The following is a 16,136-nucleotide window of genomic DNA, read 5'->3' on the forward strand; positions in this document are numbered from 1 at the left end:
GGAGCAAGGTGGGAAGCTCTGAGAAGTCTATGCTAACATGGACTCTGAAGCAGGTGCTTGGGATACTAAGAGAGCCTGGAGGTCAGCAGGTGCTTGGTACACTGATAGGCGCCACAGTTAGTCATTGGTCCAGAGGTTCTCCTAAACCTGACAGTGGCATTCCGTCCGTGCTCAGTGTCTCGCTTGAAAGTTGACTGCTTCACTCTTCCTCATCAAGCCCATGTCTCCTCCCATTTCTATTTTGGACCATGAGAGTATGATTATGGTTTGATCAATATTTGATATTTAAATGTTTTTGAACACCTAAATATCAGTTCATTTGAGCTATAAACCATGATAAATTCTCATTTCTTCGTGTATATATGATGTATGTGTTTATTCACATACAGATAGACATATATATGTGTGTGTACATACGTATGTATTGGTGTATGCATGCGCATATGTGCTTATGCCTTACAATGGCCAGAAGTTTCCTCAATCACTTCCTACTTCATTATTTTTCTACTTTGATATTTGAGACAGTCTCTCACTGAATCTAAAGGTCTTCCATTCAGGCCAAAGTGCTTCTGGGATTGTCTGTCTTCCCCTACCCCACCTCCAAAAGCTCGGGTTAGAGACAAGATTAAGGACAAAGATATATACATACACATACAGATAGATAGATGATAGATAGATAGATAGATAGATAGATAGATAGATAGATAGATAGATAGATGGATGGAGATATAGGGGGTGTGTGTCATTAAATCTAAATGTTGATGGGGGAGATGGACGAGAGGAAGAGAGTGAAGGAGGGGGAAGGGAGAGAGAGAGGGAGAAGAAGAGAAAGAATGAATGACTCTTTTGCCCAGGAACACAGTTGTAATATATGGCTGACAGCATTTTCCTTGGCTGTGTTCTTATATAAGAGGCCTTTCCAATTTCATTCTTATCTTGAAGAATCACAAACACTTACCTGGAAAGAAAATACTTAACTTTGAAGAGATGGTAATATCATCCAGCACAGACTCACACCCTTGCTCCCGTTGGCCACTAGAGATATGGTTTTTCATGAATTTGAGGTTTGATTCAGTAGTCTATCTTTCTTCCTTCCATTTGAATTAGATCCTATCTTAGATTAGTTTGCTGGAGCAACACCTGACTTCGGAACACAAGAAGCTGCAGAAGCAGACAGGGGGTAAAGGGGCCTCAGTGCAGTGGCTCCAAGGGCCAAAGCAGGCAATATTGTCACATCCTGTCATTTCTGCCTCTGACACAACACAAAGTGACTGCCCTTTTTCTGGATAACATTTGGGCAATACCTTCTTAAGGATTGTGACTGAATTAGCTTTTTCTGGGAAGGGAAATCTAGAATCAACAGTAAGGGATGTGGTCAAAGTGGAAGAAAAAAAGATATGGGTTCTAATTTTGATGTTGTTGTCAGCTAACAAGGTTTAAGGTCTCACTATGTAGCAAGGCCTATACTTATAGATCTGGCAACTTGTTAAATGTCTTACTTTACTTAAGATAAGTTTCTGCTTTGGTCCTAGGTGTCCACCACTGGGATCAGTAGCTAGATCAATGATGATCTGGTCCAAGATCTGTTCTGGCTGGTTTGAGCTCTTTGAATGATTCAGATTGTGAAGCTATTTTCAGCCCTCCAAGACTCTATTATAACTGTCTTCAATACTTTGAGCAGTGCTGTGCAAAAAGCACATCTCACTGCAGACACTACAGAGATGCCACTAGGCATGCTCTCTCCTTGGCTGTCTCTGACCTAAATGATCTGACCTAAATGGCTTCTCTGGGCCTCTTGTTTCTTCGTCTCTATGTTAGATACAATGCCAGCACACTGCCAGAACTGTGCTGAGGAATTCTGACTAGTTCTAACCTTGACAGATAAGGCTCTCTGAGGTTTTACTTCATTGCAAATTCTTCTAAGTACTTTGCAGATGTCAACTAAACCTACCACCCCTAAATGCAAGACTTCTTGCTCTCTAGGATGTGGGTACTCAGTTTCCTGTGAGCTGGGAAATCCTGCAGGCACCTACGAAATGAAAGAAATGCTTCTGTATTCCAGATGTTCAGGTGATAAAAGTTAGGCTCTGGATTTAGCTACACATAAGAGAAATGTTAATCCAAGTCCCAGTCTCAGCCTGCCCAATTCTAGTGCAGGCTCGCCTGATGCCAGTCCAAGTTTGCCCACTCCAGTCCAGGCCTGCTTGATTCTAGTCCAGGCTGGAAGCTGATCACTATCTCCCTCTCTAGAAATGCACCTGTGAGGGGAAAGAGCCTTGGGAGAAGCAAAGTCACTCTTCAAATCTATCCAAAGCACATCTTAAGATACGCATTTGTGTACAAAGCTCTTTGTGTACCATCTCCTTAGGTATCAAGTTGCATAAGAGTTCCCAAGTCAGAAATCCTGTTTGGTGCGTGGTGTCTAACCCACACAATGGAATAGAAAGTAGAGACAGCTTGACTTGGAAAGAAACTCTGTCAAAGACTGCAAAGTACTGCTTTATATATTTTAAAAAAATCTCACGTTTAACCAAAAATTCTGGGAAAGTTCATGAAATTGTTAACACTGATATCTGAGGAGAAAGAGGGAAATATATGATATTAAAGAGAAAAGTGTATGTGCTATGGTTCATTGAGAAGTTTCATAATCATTGACAACTAGAAGAAAGAGAATTCTTTCTCAGTGATAGGGTGACAAAGGACAGCCTGTACTGGTAGACAAATGAACTCACAAGAGACAGAGTGGCCCCATCTCAGAGACTGCAATGCTCTGTGGCAGCCCTCAGACTTCCTTTCAGGGTGGAGACGTAATGGGAGAGCCCTTCCTGGCCATTCCTGCTCTGAGATCTCCCACCCTTGGCTGAGGCTAAAGAAGTAACCCTGGTCCCACATACTGGTGGCTATTGTTAACATCACTCATCTGACAGAGGAACAAAGTGGAACGAAGTAACATGAGTTACTTTTTTTTTTTTCTAAATGGCAGAACTCTGAAATGTTTTATTCCATTTACAAATTGCTTTTAACTTCCATTCCTGACAGATTAAAACAAAAACTGCTTAAATCAACCAGGGTGGGGAGAACACGACATTACCATCACTTTCAGCAACCATGAAAATCGCACTGTGCTCAGAGCAAAGCACTGGTTTTATGCAGATCCTGTGCATTGTTTTTTTTTGTTGTTGTTGGTGGTGGTTTTTTTTTTTAGAGCATTTGTTAAAAGCTCACTGGAATCTCCTACCTGCAGCCTAGAGAAGAAAAATAAAATAAAATAAAATAAAATACCAAGCCTTCCTAAATGTGTAATTCCAACATCTTAATGCTGATGATTGAATACTGAAGGAAACCACAGCTATACGTATGCACATCTCCATGCCTGACATGCTTTAATTTATATCCTGTTCTTCAAAATAATAGTCACTTATGGAGGACTAAATAGAAGGATCTGAGTAAAGACTGCAACTAACACGTATTAAATTCTGACTGCATTCCAGGCAATGGGCTGTGGGCTCCATACTTATCTCAGTGCATTCTGACAGACATGCTGGACCTAAGTGCTATTATATTTTAAAGTATAAAATAGGAACCCCTCTAGTTATCATCATTCAGTTTATACTGAGCATTTGCTATACACCAGTACTTCATGTGCACAATCTCTCTGAATACTGAGAATAAGTTCACATGTCTGCTGCACTGGCTTCCATGGTACAAGTGAAGAAAGAGAGAAATGTATATTCCTGGTCTAGGCACAGAGCTGTGGGTGATAGAATCCGTGTCTTTCTGGTTGCAAGGATCTTTTGCTTCTGGTGCTAGTTAACTATAACAACATTTCACAGTTTATAATAGCCAAATGAACAAGGAAAGTATATGTTCGCAAACTTAGAAACTTATTGCTGCTGGGTATGGTAGCACATGCCTTTCATCCCAGCACTCAGGGGAAAAGGCAGGCAGATCTCTGTGGATTTAAAGCCATCCTGGTCTACACAGTCAGTTCCAGGATAGACAGGGGTGTATAGTGAGAACATGTATAAAAGGAGGAGAAGGAGAAGGAGGAAGAAGAGGATGAGGAGGAGGAGAATTGTCATTGCCATCATCTTGTTACAAAATTAGTGGCTTACACAGAATAAGGAACAAGTATGATCATGACCATGGGACTTGCAACTCCAATCTGCTCTATCCTGAAAACAGGTTTGTCAGCCTGAGTTCATCATATCTGAGGTTCTGCTTCTTGCTTTTTGGAGTTCCTTGGGCAAAGCAACTGGTTTAGACATGCTAACTTTTGAAAGCCCATCTCACATGTATCAAGGCTACTGAAAAGAAAATTCCCTTCAGTGCAAAGATAATCAATATAGTCACATAAGAACTGAGTCATAATTGAGTCTTAGCTAATGTACTGTTAATCTTTAAATAGTTACTTAAACAATTGTTAGTTTTAATTATTAGTGTCAGTTATTTGTTTCAAATTTTGGTGCTGACTCACCATTTATGTCCAAATACTCTGAGCTTCTTTATCTAAACTGTTCTGAAATATAAACTCTCAAAGCTTAAATGCAAACTGAATCAAAAGAGCAAATGGCCCTGCAGCCATGGGCTCCTCTGAGCTTTCTACCATAAAAAATGGGACTCTGTAGGTTACTTGTAATAGGTCCAGAAACTTAACAGAAATTGCATACTCATCCCTCATCAATATTCTTGCATGGGCTACTGAAAATGTCAAGACTCGTTGGAAAGAGAACACAAAGAACAAGGAAACCGGTTTAATGTTGCTGGTCAGGAAACTCACAATGGTGCTTATGCTGCATTGATTTTTATTAATGAGTAAACAAATTAGTTAATCTTTAATTTGTGCTGCTTGTTTGGTAGGTGATATATTTGCAAATGCATGCATTCATGGGAACAGGATAACAAAAGGACTTCACGATGCTGAAGACCTTTGCAATGCCTCATCCAGAAAGCTGTGGAAGATGCATCTTCCTTCTTCCCTTCACTCACTACTGAATTTCATTTCCACTAAGCTTCTCTTTTTGCCCTTCTATCATCATCTTTTGTCTCCTTTACAGTTTTAGTCATACCCTAGAACCTGTGTGGGTGCTTGTGGACATGAACAATATCACCCCAAATTTCAAACTGTAACTCTGTTACCTGAAGTTCCATAGAAAAGTATCTCAGTCTTGGCCCAAAGCTAACTCTCCTGTTACAATGTAGCACTTAACTTAGAAAGCATGCTAAAAAACCAAGCACCTCTGAGGAGCAGGTTGTAATCCACCCCCACCCCCTGCATGCCCCATCACACTCCTTTGAGGAACAGGTTATAATCTACTCCCCTAGCCCCTTCATACTTCCTTGCTCGCACTCCTGAGCAAGCATCCTCAGAGAATTCTTTTGATAATATGAATTGGATTTATGTCACTACTTTAGGTTCAACACCTAACAAGGGTAGCGTGCGCATGAGTAATTGCTAGGATTTTTATCAAGTAGATACAGAGTTTATTTAATGAGGAGATCTACTAGGAGGAAAGTATTCATGGCTGAGAGAAGGAGGAGCGACTGAATGAGGGGGATGGAATCAGAGTGAAGAATCTGGAAGCTTCTGAGTAGAGACTTTTTTTAAGCTGCTCTTGACCTCACACAAAAGACTGAGGGAGAAACAGAGGAGCCAAAAAAAAATCAACACCATCTTCTCTCTGTCCTACAGTGAAAATACCCCTAATCATCCCTACATCCTCCAGGGACAGAACATAGGTATCAGCAACTCATTCAGCAATGGCCGGTAAGAGTTTCCACAGCAGGAACTCCCCAAATTAAAACCCTATGGCTCTCACATTTTACAACAGGCTCTTCCTACACATCCCTTCCAAGTTAGGCAGAAAAGACTCCAAGCCTGGAGTCAGGGAACATCTTTATATCCAGGCAGAACCCAGTGCTCCCATTAACTAGTCCAGTTAGGGATCGATTATGCCAGCGACTGTAGAGAAATTGCCAGCACAGGGGCTTTAGAATCTGTGCCCTGAACTATTTTTCTTTTGCCAGGAAAAGACTGAAGAAGGATGTCAATCTCAAGTGCGTGAGAAATGGCCAGAAAAGGCCAATAAAGCTGAAGAACGGATGTGTTTCCTCTGCCCTTACACAAACACATCACCATTGTTCTTTCTGTTTAGAATAGATGTAATTAAAGCCTTCCCCAGAAAGCCATGGCTATAAAGAACACCCTGTGCTGCTGTGATCCTGTCCGTGGTGCTGAAAAAAAAAAACAAAAAACCAAAAAACAAAAAACCCAAGCCTTGTGAACAAAAGGCATCTCTATTTCTCCTGACCCCATAGAGATTTTTTTTTCATTTTAATATTGGTTGTTTTTCTCCCCCTCCATATTTTGGATTTTTAAAATCATAGATCAAGTCTTATCTTGTTATTAATAGTACCATCCTTATCCAGCTCCTTCTGCAACATTTAGGTAGCTATCCACCACTTCCTTTATTGTTTCTTTGCTGTACAACCAATTTATACACCTATGGTAAATTAGAAAAAGCTATATGTGGTTTTATTTTTCCCGATGTATTGAAAAAAATTCTAATTATATTCTGGGGCCTTTTTATGTAAAAAAGAAGTTATCTTCTTCATTTCTAACTATGTCTTCAGTGTCACTTTTAAAAAAAAAACAGTTTTTAGATTTTTTAAAAAATATTTATTTGTTATTATATGAAAGTACACTGTAGCTGTCTTTTTGACACACCAGAAGAGAGTGTCAGATCTCATTAGGGATGGTTGTGAACCACCATGTGGTTGCTGGGATTTGAACTCAGGACCTTTGGAAGAGCAGTCAGTGCTCCTACCTGCTGAGCCATCTCACCAGGCCCAGTTTTTGGATTTTTAATAGGAATAATTTTTTCACAGAATATATTTTGATCATGTTTGATCCTACCCAAACTCATCCTATATTCCCCCCACCTCCCTACTCACCCAAATTTATGTCCTGTCTCTCGGTCTTTGAAAAACAAATACAAAACAAGCAAACAAAACACCCAATAAGCATACAAACAACACCCTCAAAACCAACAAACATGAAAACCAAAATATTTAAGCCTAAGACTAATCAAGCAGAGGGTGTGGCAGAATGCACAAGAAAACGCCCTTCCATGTAGTACGTGGCTTGAATCCTTCCCTGAGCAGCTCAGGGGGCAGGAAAGTCTTTCTTCTGAATGCTCAATCAGTGGCAGACAATCCTAGTTAATGACTATAATCAATTTCTTTTTGAACCAAACCTGCGTGTTCACCCCTAGAAGAACATTAAGGGTTTCTTGCAGAAGAGTGTGTAATATTTGGAAGTAGTCATCTGCCTTCCATGGTCTAAGGTCTGGGGTGATTTTGGATCCTTTCAAAGCTACCATGGTACCTTACAGATGTTCCTCCCCATCCCCATTAAAGTGAGATGGTCTGGACAGCATCTGTCCTGTTACAACTTAAGACCTCAAGAAACATGCTCCAACTTCTGCCACTTTAGCCAACCACATTGCTGGTATAGTGTGGCCCCTCAAAGCAAGGTGTGGCTTTTCTGTGTGTCTGAATCAGTATTAGACACAGCATGGGTGTGTGAGACATAAACACCCACCCCATCTGCTTATCAGAATTGATCTGGAGAGCTCCCAAAAGCTGCTTCAGCCTCACTCCCTGGTATTTATTAGCAATTATCAGATAGATAAATAAATAAATATATGACCATCATTTGTCAGTGATGGTTGGATAGTGACAGGCTGATGGAAGAATGAATGGATAAATAAAAGAGAATTGTTCAAGTCTACTTGATATCTTAGCAATTCAGAGTTTGATGCAAAAGATGTCTGTTAAGATTAAAGATGTTAGGAACCTTTTTTCTTGAATGCACCACTTCATTATCTACATCAAATATGTAAGTATGAGGATATGGCATTGGACCTTGTCTTCCAGGGCAGATTCCAAGTACATAAATAATTGGAATTGGGGTGTTATTTGGGAATATTATAATTATTCCTCTCTGACCTTTACTGGATTCATGCAATTCTTGTTCCCAGTTATGAAGGCACCCTCTTTTCCCCTAAGAACTGGCTCTATCCACAGGAAAAAAAATATTTTACTTCTGCAGAGATTGGTTTTTCTGACTCTTGTCTTCAGAGACATAAACAGTATCAGCCTTGCCAGCATTCCTACATCTCCTGTCCCCTGGAGGGGAAATGTGTGGTATAAACTGTAATATCAAGCAAAGTCAGCCATCTCTTTATCTATTCAGATTACACCTCTGAATTATGCAGAGTATTCTTTTTAAAAGCATCTATCATTTACTGGTACAAGCATTACCAGAACCGAAAATGGAGCCATACATATGAGAGTTCTGGATTCACAGCTTCTCATTCTTCCGTGATGCGCTCAGGTACTTATGCATGCAGACTCTCTGTGCAGCACATAGACATTTGTATTCTGCTTTTCCCGTTAATATGCCAGAAGTATTTTTATGAACACACTGGATAGATAAGGGACTGCTCTGTCTTTATTTGTTCCTGATGAGATGTAGGAGAGAAGATTTAGATCTAGACAGATTAAATGCTGACTCTACCACAAAATATCCCTGTAGCTGGAGACTATTTAACTACTTAAGCCTCCGTTTTGTTCATTAGTAATACTTAACTATAGGATTGTGTTAAAGCCTCTTTGTTATGTTTTTGTATATAAATTTCTTGATATATTTAGCTCATGCATGACTCATGCATAGCAAATTAATATTTTAACACATGGCTCTATCATAGAGTATAATATAAAGCATGTATGAATAAATAAGTGAAAGATTGAGTTAAACTCAACATTTGAGGACTATCCCAGAACATTGAGTGCTTATTCTCACTCACCTGAAGTCATCAAATTCAACTTTTAGATGGAAACATTTGAAGACAAACAACATCCCATTATGTCCTTTGGCAGATGGGTTTCAGTCAACTCCCTCCAATCAGAGTCTATTGGACATAAATCTAGAAATAAAACCCACATGTCTGAAAAGCTACTGGCAAGCCCTAACGCCAAACATTTCCAGATGTCAAAACCTCAACCAAGACTATTGTTGACTGTTGTATAGACATTGTCATCTAATTAGTCAAATGTGTTGATTTGTTTTATAGAAGTTTTTTGAAACTATAAATACGTCACTTACCCCACTTTCCCCCCTCCAACACTTCCCACGAAACTCTCTTGCTCTTACTCAAACTCACAGCTTTTTTTCTTTAATTGTTGCCACATATATACATATATATGTACATATGTATATATATGTGTATATGTGTTCTTAAATATGTAAATAAAATCTGTTCAGTATGTATAACGTTACTTGTATGTATGTAACCTCAGGTCTGACAACTTAGTTTTGGATAGCCAACTGGGGTCTCTTCCCTGAGGAAGCTTCAGACAGGTTTTGGAGGAATTTCACTTGGGTGAGAGTGAAGGTAAAAGGAAACACATTAAGTGCCAAGGTCAGTAGCTCCACAGTGACTATTGAGAAATGCAGATAGTCCCTGAGTTTTCATCAAGATCCCACAGCAGCTCTGTGGTAACAAGGGATTCAAATGCATATCCATGCACCCCACATGTCCGTAATCTTTCAGCTAGAATTTAACTTGATACAAACCAAATATTTACTGTCTAGTCTATATTGTCTAGTGTTGTGTAAAGATGTGACAATGAACAAGACATATGCAGTCTTTATGCTCCTAGGTTTGTTGTCTGTTGGGAAAAGGGACATGGTAAAGGTGAGCCACATGTGATGTGCACACCACAAATGGTAGTGTGCACACAGGGTCCATAAACTGTTTAGGCGATGAAGAGGAAATGTGAGCCTGTGAGCCCAGCCTCAGGGTTTAGTTTAGTGCATTAAGCATGCTTGAACAGGTCAGTCCTAGCATGCATACACTGGCATAGGATCTTGATGAGAAATGCTTGCATCAACCGATGCACCAACCCATTGAGGTCTCTGCAGTGCTCAAGGTTGGTACCTGCTTTTTATATAGTGGTTAATGCAGTGGCAGCAGATTTACCTTTCTCATTTGGTTCTGCTGAGCATCAAAAATAAAATTAGTTGTCAGCATGTCTTTCTAGGAAGTAGACTAATTGAGGACAGAAAGATCAATCAAACCTCAGAGGTACATTATAGAATGTCTGCTTAAAATGTGGAATTATGCCAAGAAGTGTAAACATACAGAGGAAACGTGGGGTCAGATTAGCCTTCCCCTTTTAAAGTTCATAGACCTGATATAGGACTCCCTTAGAGGAGTAGTTTTAGCAAAGGAAAGCCTACGCCACATTTTCAAAGAGACAATGGGGGATCCCATGAGTTGGGTAGATCAGACAGTGAACGCTATTCTTAAGTACTCAGAGCAAAATTCACTATAGTCACAGTACTAAGCATGGTTCTAGGCCTGTGATAAAGTCCTCCTAGCATAACTGAGTAGACTTGATGCTGGAGACTGGAGCTGGAAGGTGCTGCGAAGTGCAGTCTCTGGGGCAGGCCACCTTCTTTCCCTCTGCACTCCCAGTGCTCAGCGTGCTGCCTGATGAACAGTCGCTGCCTAGTTAACATTCAGTGAATGGTTATATAGAAAGGCATTGCTTTAGTTGAAAAGGGAATTTGCAACATGAACAAGTATAAAACCACACGTGATCATTTTCTGAATTCCAGCATGCTGCCAGTGTTATCAGAAGGCAGTAGAGACGATTACAAAAGCGGTGATAGAGGAATCACAAGGTTTCTTAATGGACAAGGAAATGGGGTTAAATCCTGCCAGAAAAGGTAATGTTCAGCTTTCAGGGGTCACAACTCAGATGTCTAGAGGGGAAGAGCAGGTGATAGAAAGGGTGAATCCAGTCTCCTAGGGAACAATGACAAGAAGCAGGGCTGTGGCTTTTATTGAGTAATTCCACAAACAAGACAGGATATATTTGTGGGCTGGAATCAAGATGTGAATCACCAGCTGCAGGCCCTCAGGACAAGCAAAAAGGAGAGGGAGGTGCCTTTTGGGGTATGCAAAACACAGGATAAATGGCAGGAGGAGGAAGGAGGAGGAAGGCCATGAAAGCCTGGTGAGAGGGCAAGAGAGTCATTTGCTAGGATGTAAAAAACAGCAGGAAAGAGGGTCGGGGAGAAAAGCTGTGTGTGTGTGTGTGTGTGTGTGTGTGTGTGTGTGTGTGTGTGTGTGTGGTGTGTTGTGCCAGGCTGCTTAAAGAAACCTTGAGAAACAAATATTCTTTCCAATTTGAGCTCCTGGATCAGTTGTTTTTTTTTAATCTCCAAGACAAAAGCTCCATAATACATCCCTGAGAAGATGTCCATTCTAGAACTCTTGAACTGTTCGCTGGAAGCTTCTCTGGTGTGTCTCTGGCTACTATCCCCAGATGGTATGTGACATCTGGGGCCTGGAGCCTTGCAGACAGAAGGATGGCTCAAAAGCATCCCTCCTAACACACACATACACCCCCCCACACACACACTCACATCTCTTAAAGATTCATATTTATATCCATGGAGCAGGAGCAGTCAATGTCATGGTTCCCTCAGTAACTATTGGGACCAGGCATGGCCAGTATTTATTCTCCTGCTGATGGGGGAATGTAACCCAGGTATTATGCAAAATATACTTTTTAGGTAGCCAGTGACCAGCTAGTGAAGATTTAGGGTAAATGGCAGCTTTTTCCAACCAGGGCCTTTATTCAAGAATTCCTGTGGGTGATCTCTTCCAGAGAGCCAGCACTGCCCAGCAGGGGTTGGAAGGGGTCTGTTCTCAGGCTCCACTTTAGCATTGTGGGGAGAGATTCTCTTGTCCTTTTTACAAGGATGAGAGAAAAAGGTGAGTGAGGTATCTCTGCCTGCTAGAAGAAATTGAAGTGTGCCTAAAATAACTGTATAGCTAAGGAAAACAAAAAGCTAATGCACTGTTATCTTAAAATTTAAAAACCAGAAAAACTGCATGATGAATAAAACCATTAATACTGATGTTTTAACGGTTGCATTCACATTTAAACTTCCTTCTTTTAAAAGTATTTTGCGTATGTGTGTTTGAAGTAGAGTCTCTCTGTGAGCCCAGGATGACTTGAAACTTTGTGATTCTCTTGCCTCAGTTTCCTAAGCACTGAGGTTATAGGAGTGTGCTACCACACAGCCCTCTCTTCCTGGTTTCTGGATTTCTGGCATCTATATGAACTTGGTTCTCCTCCCCAGACACATGCCTTACTCTTGTCACTCCTGTTCTTGATCCTAGAGAAACCAGAAGGGAGAGGGACCAAGGAAAGAGATAAGTAGGGTGGAGAGCCCACCTTGGCTATAGGCAAAGAAATCTTTTAAACTTTAGTCATGGAAGATTTAAAAAGGGGGAGCTGAGCACTTCTGTAAGCATTGTGAGATGGTGCTGATGGGACAGAACACATTGGGCTATTAACTTTATTGGGGACTTTTAGTCGAGCATTCCCAAAAAGCTGTCTTCTTATTTTCCAAGTGGATCTCCTAAGAACAAATGACCCAATGACCATCTGGAAAATGAAGCCAAAGCCCCTATCTTCTGAGCCTGTCAGGCAAAGAGTAGGTAACATTAAAGCAGAACACACTTGCTTAGGAGTTGCAGTAAGGACAGGGCGGTCAGATAGCCCACGTGACATACTGCGAGGCATGGCAAGTTGGAAATGGGCCATACTCATATGTTCCTCAAGTCACCAGTTCTGGCTCGGTGTGGGATGTTTTCTAATCAGTTACCTAGCTGTTCTCCACTGCGAGACTCCATTGGCTTCCTCATGAGCTCAGCAGCTGATGGCCATTTTGCTAGTGCAATCCTCTTGTAAGGTTAGTCCTTGGTTAGTAGATTCTGTTGTTTGGAACTTATAAATAGAGAAGCATTTATCTACCACACTGGGACGGGTAACCTGAAGAAACTCTGGACTCTCTGAGCTCTCTGTTGGTAATCAGTCCCCACTTAAATACTTTTAAATTAAAATGTTTCCCTCTTGAAATAATTTTCTATTCATTGAAAAGTAGCAAAACTAATAGAGTTTCTCTGTAACCTTGCCCAGAGAACTGTTATCTAACTGTAATGTTTCCCAATTATTGTTCTAATGTCCATTTTCTGGTCCATGAGCCCATTCACGGGCCCATGGTGACTGTTTCCTAAGTCTCTCCACTCTCAGTGCTTTCGTGTTCCCCGAATTTGGGAAGGCATTCACCTGCTACTCTGTCTTCCTCAGCCTGATCTCCTTTACCAGCTCACTGTTAGATGAAGGTTGTTGTTTGGGCAAGGTTCCCATAGAAGTGATAGGTCCTTCTCAGGGTATCCCAGAGAGGGTCCTGTGGTACTGAGTCTCTACATCAGGGGTTCTCAACCTTCCTTATACTACAATCCTTTAATACAGTTCCTCATGGTGTGGTGACCCCCCCCAACATAAAATCATTTCCTTCTACTTCATAACTGTAATTTTGCTGCTGTTATGAATCATAATGTAAATATCTGATGGGAAGGATATCTGATATACCACCTGAAAATGGGTCAGGGCCCCCAGCTTGAGAACCACTGTTCTAGGTGTGTGGTCCCTCCACCCTGAAGTTAGTGTTGTTCTACTTTACTCATCAGGACTGTGTCAAGTCATCAGAGAGGCCTCCTCTGGTAGCGGATGGGAGCGGATGCAGAGATGCACAACTAGACATGAGGTGGAGAGGTCTCCATGGGTCCCTGTCCTTGGAGCTCAGGAGAATGTGGCCCACCCAGTCCACTAAGCAGGACTCACACGGGCTCTCAGACACTGAAGCAGTGAGCACAGGGCCTGCATGGGTCTGCACCACTCCTTTGCATACTATGGCTGTTAGCTTTGTGTTATGTGGATCTCCTAACAGTGGGAACAGGTGTGTCTTTGACTCTTTTGCCTGTTATTTTCCTCCTGTTGGGTTGCCCTGGCCCGCCTCAATATGAGAGGTTTCGCCTTGTCTTATTGTATCTTGTTTTGTTCTGCTTGGTTTTTGCCTCTTGAAGGCCCCACGCCTTTCTGAAGGGAAACAGAAGGAGGAGTGGATCTTGGAGAGAGGGGAGCTGAGGGCAGAGCTAGGAGGAATGGAGGAAGGGGAAATGGTGGTCAGGATTGTATGAGAGAAGAATCTATTTTCAATCTTTAAAAGTGGATACTTAAAGAAAATACTTTCAGCCTCCTCATCATTCTGCTTCTCATAATTTGCTCATTTCTTTAGGAGCTAGTAGTGTAAGTTCTTCCCAATAACAATGGATATACCAGTGCCCATTTAACGTAAAGGTCAACGTTCACCTTGTCCTTAAGGGTAGAGATAAGCCCCACATCGTGCCTGCCTTTTCCACACCTGTAGGATAAGACATTTGGAGGAGACCAGCAACCCTGCTGTCTCTGATCCTTCCTTATTTTCTAGGCTCCTTTTTGTAGTGACCCATGTCAGATTCTCCAGCAGGACTCTTAGGGAAGAGGCCATCACTGATCAATGAGCACTGTCACAAGGAATGAGCCATATCTCCCCTTTGGAGCCTAAGTTTGGGTGTTCAGTTTGTCTTCAAATCAATGTGTCCTTGGAAGACAGTCTCTTCCACCAATTCTATGAGGACCAATGCAGGCCACCAGATTCAGACAGGGCCAGTGTACCTAGGCAGTACCCACAGGTCGTGGGTTGTTTGTTTGTTCCTTCTGGAATTCTGTCAGTGGTATGCAAGTGGACTTTTGTGAACTGGTTCCCTAGGAAATGTATTTTTAAATGTTGCCCATGATATATAATGTTTAATCACTTTTTTTTTTCTTTTTTTACTTTAAGTACTTTCTTCCTGGTTTCCAGGCACAAGAACCAAGCATTCCATTGAATTTCTGTCAGTCAGATGCAATAGGTGTAAATAACCTGAAGTACATAGGTAATAATAAAACCTTACAAGCTAATTAGGGATGCTTTGACTATCTACTACTTTTGATTTTAATGTGGTCTGTTTAATTATAGACATAAATAAATGTTTAATCATGGTAGTTACTCAGCAATTGTCACACAAACTTCCTAAGAAATCAACATATGACACCCAGGAATTGGTATGAGTGAATTCCAAGATCCCACAGTTGGTAGAATAGCTTCCATAAGTTTGGAGGTTCTGAAACACTCTAAAGGAGCCCTCCCAAAAGCAGCATGACACTTTCCTTTTGGAGCCCCCTAGAAAGACTGAGCCCTGGTGCTAAAAGCTGTACCCAGAAGCAACGTCCACTGCACCTTGGCAAGCTTCCTACTGGCCAAAGAGGGACCAAATCACCGGCCACCACCAGGCCTGCCTGGAGCTTCCAGGCCAACAAGGCTACAGTTTTCCCTGGGCTCAGTCTCTCTCTGTCATTCCCACAGCAGGCCACTTGGCCCTTGGCTGGCCTTAAAAGGATTATATGTTGGTTTTCAAAGCAGCCTGTAATAACATAAAGAAAACAGAAAGTAAGGGGACTAAACTAAAGAAGAAGGAAAACATCACAAAGTGCATGTTATAGGCCTGGGATATGCTGGATCATCCCATAACCACTCATCCCTGTAATCTTGATACTGCTAGGGAGTGTACCTCATTTTTAATGAGAACTTTGATGATTCACCAAGATTTGAGAGTTAAAAAGAAGCGAAGGTAGGATTTCTCCCCTACTATGGTCATGGGTGGTATCATATATATATATAATATATATATATAATATATATATATTCCCGCACATGCCAAGAACACCCCAAATAGTAATGGAATAAACCAGGAGTGTGGCTGACCTTTAGGGCAACAATACTAGGGAGACAGCAATGCTAGTGTGCAGTGGGGGAAGCTATGGGTTGGGGGTGAGATAGGAGAATTTCCCTTGAGTTGGTGTCTTAGCTGGAGTGCTCCACACACTGCTTTCTGAGATTCAGCGTCCTCCGTAGCAAAAGGAGGATCATGAACCCCCTTTTCAGCACATGATGGATACTAACTGTCAAGAGCCATGTCATCCTTTCTGAAAAGCCATCACTGCAGCTGGGGAGGGCACATTTCATAACATAGAAGCAGAAAAGTGGAGACCATGAGCTGCCCTGTGGGATGCCCCACAGCAAGCCCTGCCTCCGTGCCCTTTATTTGAATACTGGGAAGAGGAAA

At 41.5% G+C, this 16,136-nt stretch overlaps 1 protein-coding gene and 1 long non-coding RNA gene across 2 annotated transcripts in view; both read right to left on the reverse strand.

Annotated features, from left to right (window-relative positions):
• Positions 1–16,136, reverse strand: part of Dock2 (dedicator of cytokinesis 2) — a 416,864-nt gene that overhangs the window by 220,271 nt on the left and 180,457 nt on the right. The window lies entirely within an intron of this gene.
• On the reverse strand, positions 857–3,173 carry LOC116076734. Its single transcript, XR_004113088.1, has 2 exons — positions 3,092–3,173; positions 857–1,161 (listed from the first exon to the last, which is right to left on the reverse strand). It is a non-coding gene; the product is annotated as an uncharacterized LOC116076734 (long non-coding RNA).

Source organism: Mastomys coucha, unplaced genomic scaffold (genome assembly GCF_008632895.1).
Source record: "Mastomys coucha isolate ucsf_1 unplaced genomic scaffold, UCSF_Mcou_1 pScaffold5, whole genome shotgun sequence".
NCBI classification, from domain to species: Eukaryota; Metazoa; Chordata; class Mammalia; order Rodentia; family Muridae; genus Mastomys; species Mastomys coucha.